This window comes from Lemur catta, chromosome 8 (assembly GCF_020740605.2).
Source record: "Lemur catta isolate mLemCat1 chromosome 8, mLemCat1.pri, whole genome shotgun sequence".
Classification (NCBI taxonomy): Eukaryota; Metazoa; Chordata; class Mammalia; order Primates; family Lemuridae; genus Lemur; species Lemur catta.
In genome coordinates, this window is record NC_059135.1 from 98,753,349 (window position 1) to 98,759,142 (window position 5,794).

The 5,794-nt window shown below is 38.6% G+C and overlaps 1 non-coding gene across 1 annotated transcript; it reads left to right on the forward strand.

Annotated features, from left to right (window-relative positions):
• Positions 1 to 4,942: 4,942 nt before the first annotated feature.
• LOC123644180 lies at positions 4,943 to 5,049 on the forward strand. The gene has a single exon (XR_006737007.1). It is a non-coding gene; the product is annotated as a U6 spliceosomal RNA (small nuclear RNA).
• The last annotated feature ends 745 nt before the right edge of the window (positions 5,050 to 5,794 follow it).

The following is a 5,794-nucleotide window of genomic DNA, read 5'->3' on the forward strand; positions in this document are numbered from 1 at the left end:
AATGCTCAAAAACAAGATTTCAGGTGCTTCTAGTTATCTGATTATTTTCTTTTTAAAAAATTTCAGAATATTAAGGGGGTACAAATGTTTTAGGTTACATGAATCATTTTTGTAATGCTTGAGTCCTGGCTATAAGTGTGCCTGTTACCCAAACAGTGCTCATAGTACCCATCAGGTTGATTTCTTCCCACCCCCTCGGGTTCTTTCCATTGAGTTTTACTTCCTTCTGCGCACGTGTGTGCTCATCGGTTAGTTCCAATATAATAGTGAGTACATGTGGTTTTTGTGTTTTTTCTATTCTTGTGATACTTCACTTAGGAGAATGGTCTCCAGCTTCATCCAGATTGCTGCAAAAGGTATTAATTCATCTTTTTATGGCTGACTAGTACTCCATGGTGTTCATATACCATAGTTTATTAATCCACTCATGAATTGATGGACACTTGGGTTGATCCACATCTTTGCAATTGTGAATTGTGCTGCTACAAACATTCAAGCCCAGGTGTCTTTTTGGTAAAATGATTTCTTTCCCTTTAGGTAGATAGCCAGTAGTGGAATTGCTGGATCAAATTTGTAGGTCTACTTTTAGTTCTTTGAGGACTCTCCATACAGTTTTCCATAGAGGTTGTACTAATTTGCAGTGCCACCAACAGTGTATAAGTGTTCCTATCTTTCTGCATCCATGCCAGCATCTATTGTTTTTGGACTTTTAAATAAAAGCCATTCTAATAGGGAAAGTTGATATCTTATTCTGGTTTTAATTTGCATTTCCCTTATGACCAGCAATTTTTAGCATTTCTTCATATGCTTCTTGGCCATTTGTCCTTCTTCTTTTGAGAAGAATCTTTTCATGTCTTTTGCCCACTTTTTAATAGGGTTGTTTGGTTTTTTCTTGCAGATTTGCCTGAGTTCTTTTAAATTCTGGTTATTAGCCCTTTATTAGGTGTGTAGCTTGGGAATATTTTCTCCCATTCTATAGGTTGTCTGTTTGCTCCTTTGACTATTTCCTTAGCTGTGCAGAAGTTCTTTAGTTTAATCAAATCCCATTAATTAATTTTTGTTGTTGCCATGATTGCCATCAGGGTCTTTTTCATAAATTCTTTGTCTAGGCCAATATCTAGGAGAGTTTTTCCCTACATTTTCCTCTAGAATTCTTATGGCTTCATGCCTTAGATCTATATCTTTTATCCATCTTGAATTAACTTTTGTGAGTGGTGAGAGGTAGGGTCCTGTTTCATTCTACTGCATGTGGCTGTGCAATTTTCCCAGCAGCGTTTATTGAATAGTGCTTCTTTTCCCCAATGTTTGTTGTTATCTGCTTTGTCAAAGATCAGTTGGCTGTATATGGATTGTTTTATATCTGGGTTCTCTCTTCTGTTCCAGTGGTCTATGTCTCTATTTTTGTGCCAATACCATGCTGTTTTGGTTACTATAGCCTTGTAGTATAGTTTGAAGTCTGATAATGTGATGCCTCCAGATTTGTTCTTTTTGCTTAAGACTGCTTTGGCTATTCAGGCTCTTTTCGGGCTCCAAACAAAGTGTAGAATTATTTTTTCCAGATCTGTGAAGTACGAAGTCCTAGCTAGGGCAGTCAGATAAGAGAAAAATATTAAGAGTATTGTTGGGAAAGAGGAGGTCAAACTATCACTCCTCATGGACAATATGATTTTGTCTCTAGAAAAACCCAAAGATCCCACCAAGAGTCTCTTGTAATTGATAAATAAATTCAGCAAAGTCTCAGGATACAAAATCAATGTACATAAATCAGTAGCATTTCTGTATATGAATAACAGTCAAGCTGAGAGTCAAATCAAAGACTCAATACCATTCACAATAGCTACAAAGAAAATAAAATACCTAGGAATATACTTAACCAAGGAGGTGAAAGATCTCACACACACCTTGCATATACTATGTCATCATCTCATAGAAATATAATGATTTGTATGGGACAAGTGGCATTAAGAAGTATTTAGTAAGATTTCAGAAAAAGGAGTCTAGAAAGTGAAAGTGTATTTTTTAGTGTATTCTGAACATTGAGCAGTCCAAGTCATACCTTCTTGGCCACTGCCAGATGACATTGTAAATAACATCAGTGAGATTTAGTCTCAAATGGAGTCATTATCATCACCACTACCACCACCACCACCACCAATATCCTCAACATTACAATTGATATTTGTTCAGTTTCCATTATGTACTAAACACTGCACTACATGCCTTACAATTATTATTTCATTTAATCATCACAACAACCTTATTAGCTATTTTCTATTATTTGTCCCGATTTTATAGAGAGGAAAAAAAACAAAACAAAGAGATTTTATGTGACTTATCCAAGGCCACACAGAACCTGGATTGTAATTCAAGTGTGCCTCATGCTGCAGTCCAACCTCTTGTCCTCTACCTTATTCCTGTGGTCACTGAAATTCTCTGCAGTTTGAGAGGGACCCTGGTATGAATAGCCATGACCAAACTTAATTTTATTTTGCTATTATTAGACATAGATAACCAGTGAGTATATGTCACATAATTACCCTAAATATGTCTACTATTCCTTTTTCCTTTTCTCAAAGGGCTGGTGTTTTCATTTGAACACCTTGCTTTTGAGTCTTTTCACATATTCCTTAAGAGAGGAAGAGACTTTAATTAGCCTGACACAAATTTGGCTCCTTATTGTTCCTACAGAACAATGGCCTTTTGATAGATTTCAGTATCAATAATACTTTAAGCAAAGGAGTATTTGTTTACCTCATAAATTCTAAGGCTAAAAGAAACTTCAGATTACCCAAATTTTGTAGATAATTGAACCCAAAGTGCTAAGTAATTTACCTCAGTTCATAAACTGGTGTTAGGAAGGCAGGTGTGGGCGCCCATCTGTCTGATACTTGCCACATTCTGCCTGATGCTGGCAAAGTCTCCAGCATGGGCTTTCTGCAGAAAGAGGGAGACTTCTCGGGTTGTATATGGTACCAAAATAAACCAAGTCCTTGCCATACCACACATGGGGAGGGGAAAAACAAAACAACACCCTAACCCCCAAAAAACACAAAAATAAAACACACAAAAACCTTCTTGTATATCAGATTTCTCCAGATAAAGTTGCTGAACTCGGTCTCTTTGCATTGATTTTTCAGGATAATGCTTCTGCTCAATCCTACTTTTCATTAGATATTGTCTCTCACTAAATACAGACAGAGCCAGCTCAAACCCATGCAGTCCCATGGCCCTTTCCTATAACTCTGTTAGCATGAGGTCTCACCTGAGCAATTTCTGTTTTAAAAAGTGGAGGGAGTAGAAAGTATAGAATGTTCTCCATCCACACTGTTAGCAAATCAGTGATCAAATGTCACCCACAAACAGGACAGTTAGTGATTTTCTTTAAGCTGAAACAGAAGTTGATCACTGGAAAATGGAAATAATGCTGTTTACTCCCTGCTTGGGATATCATACAGGGTTGACTGAGAACTCTATTTAAAATGCAGCGACACAATTATCACAAACGCTGGGCAAAGCAAATCTTCAAGCCTAGAAAATGAGAAATTCAGAAAGTAATGACTAAATCAATAGTATCTATAACCTGGGATGGAGGGAATGCCTTATCTGCAGTATTGATAGTTACTTGCAATGCACATAGACTTACTTAGTGTTCAGATACAGACGAGGACACAGGCGCTCATCAACTGAATTGGTTTAGAAATACAGCACAATGAAGGACAGAAAAAAAACAAACTTAATCCTTTGCTTGAGGAAAGGCAGTTAATGTAATTTTCAATCCTGTAATTAGAGACACTTTAGATTTTGGAAAACAGTATAAACATGAAATTTTGGGAAAGAGATTTAACACTATCTAAGCCGATTGAGCCTGCCGGCTTGAAGGTAATGAGCGCTTTCTTTGTCAGAAACTGGCTCCCGGAGCAGGCAGGGCTGTGCAGGGGTGCAGGTGGGAATGTCGGTGGCTGTAAGTGTGACCAGCTGCAGGGACAGAGGCAGGGAGAGAATGAAAGACGGCTGACAAACAGGCTGGCTGCTAACGAATCCTCTTTGGAGCAAGGCAAGCAGATGGACAGTTTACCAATTTTTTATCACTTAAGTTTGCTAAATTAACACTTACTGAATCATGATGTGGAGACCTGTCCTAAGTTTTTTTGAAAAAGAAATTAAGAAAACATAAAATAATCATCTCTAATGAATAACAGATGCAAAGTATTTATTACTAGAGTACAGACATCATCTATTCCAAACCTCTGCAGTGAATAAAGGCAGGGTGAGCTTTGTGTGCCGCCCCCGTGGAACGCAGGATAACTCACGGAATCGGAGGATGCCCGGCTGAGCCCTCCGCCACTGAGGGTAGCACCGCGAGCGTGGCAGGGAGCGGCACTGTCCCTGTCCTGAACGCCGACCCGGGGCCCCAGCTCTCCCAGAGCGCGCGCGGTGCTCCTGCAGCCTGCGAGGCCTGCGGGTGATTGTCGGGGACCGAGAACTGACAGTGGCTTCTCCATAGGCTAGGACTGGGGCTAAAAATGTGAGCTATCATATTTAGCTTGAATTTTATAATCATGTAAATAAATAAACATGCTAATGATTGGTAAGTCTTGCTATGCGTTTGGCCACAGTATGATTTCATCTTTTTCCTTCATTTTTTTCTACTTTTTCCATTAAAAATCCCAGTCAGTCGGGGTCAATATACTGCAAAAGGTATAGATTGTAGTGTATCCAATCAACGGATTGTTCAAAAGCTGGGAGAACGACCCTAAAGAAGACAGGCTTCCGGCATCTGCAGGAAGGGAAGCAGGTAAGGTGGGACGAGCCGACACAGGAACTTCCAAGTAGAGCCCCTGGGTCATTCAGTAAAGGACTAAATAATTTCATAGCTTGGTTTTGGCCCTTTTCCTTATGGTATAGTTCAAAATGACCCTGAGCCATCAAGAATAAGTAAATAGTGCTCACTTCGGCAGCACATATACTAAAATTGGAACAATACAGAGAAGATTAGCATGGCCCCTGCACAAGGATGACAAGCAAATTCATGAAATGTTCCATATTTTTTTTATTTTGATGTTAATTAGGAATGCCCAGGTAATCCCTGCTGATTTTAGCATGTCTAGATAATTTTAAATATTTTAAAGCATGATGTCTATTAAATGGGCTATGGCAAATCAGGCAAATTAATTATTAGCTTTACTGAGAGACCAAAAGAGAAAACAATCTGAACTCAGATTAAAGCCACAGTCAGAGTAAGACAGTAATATCTTCCTTTACTTGGCCCAGCAGGCATGTAGATCCTCAGCTGACTATATCCAGACAAGGTGAAGTATCTCATCTGTGAAAACAGAGCTTATCTGCAGGTGACCAATGTCAGCCAAGTGAAGGAAACTGCAGGACTTTTAACTTCTCTCTCTCAAACAGGAGAACCCTGAAGAAGCACACCTGCTCATTTAATCTTGTCTTCTGGAACACTGGCAAAAGTTCACACAGGAACAGAAAGTTCCTATTTTATATTTCTGCTATCTGTGCATTTATCATTTATGCATAGTATCTTGTGTGTATGTGCTTAAACCCAACCTATGTGTTTTCACATGAATGTATCCTGCCAGTTTGCTTTATTCTTTAATCCACATTTTGCTTTATAATCAATCACATGAAAGCATGTGATCTGGTTCTGTTATATTGTTTAGATACTGCTATGCTTTGAATTTCCCTGCTGAAACTCACGTTGAAATTTAATTGCCAGTATAACAATATTAATAGGTGGGGCTTTTAAGAAATGAACATGAATGAATTAATGCTGTTA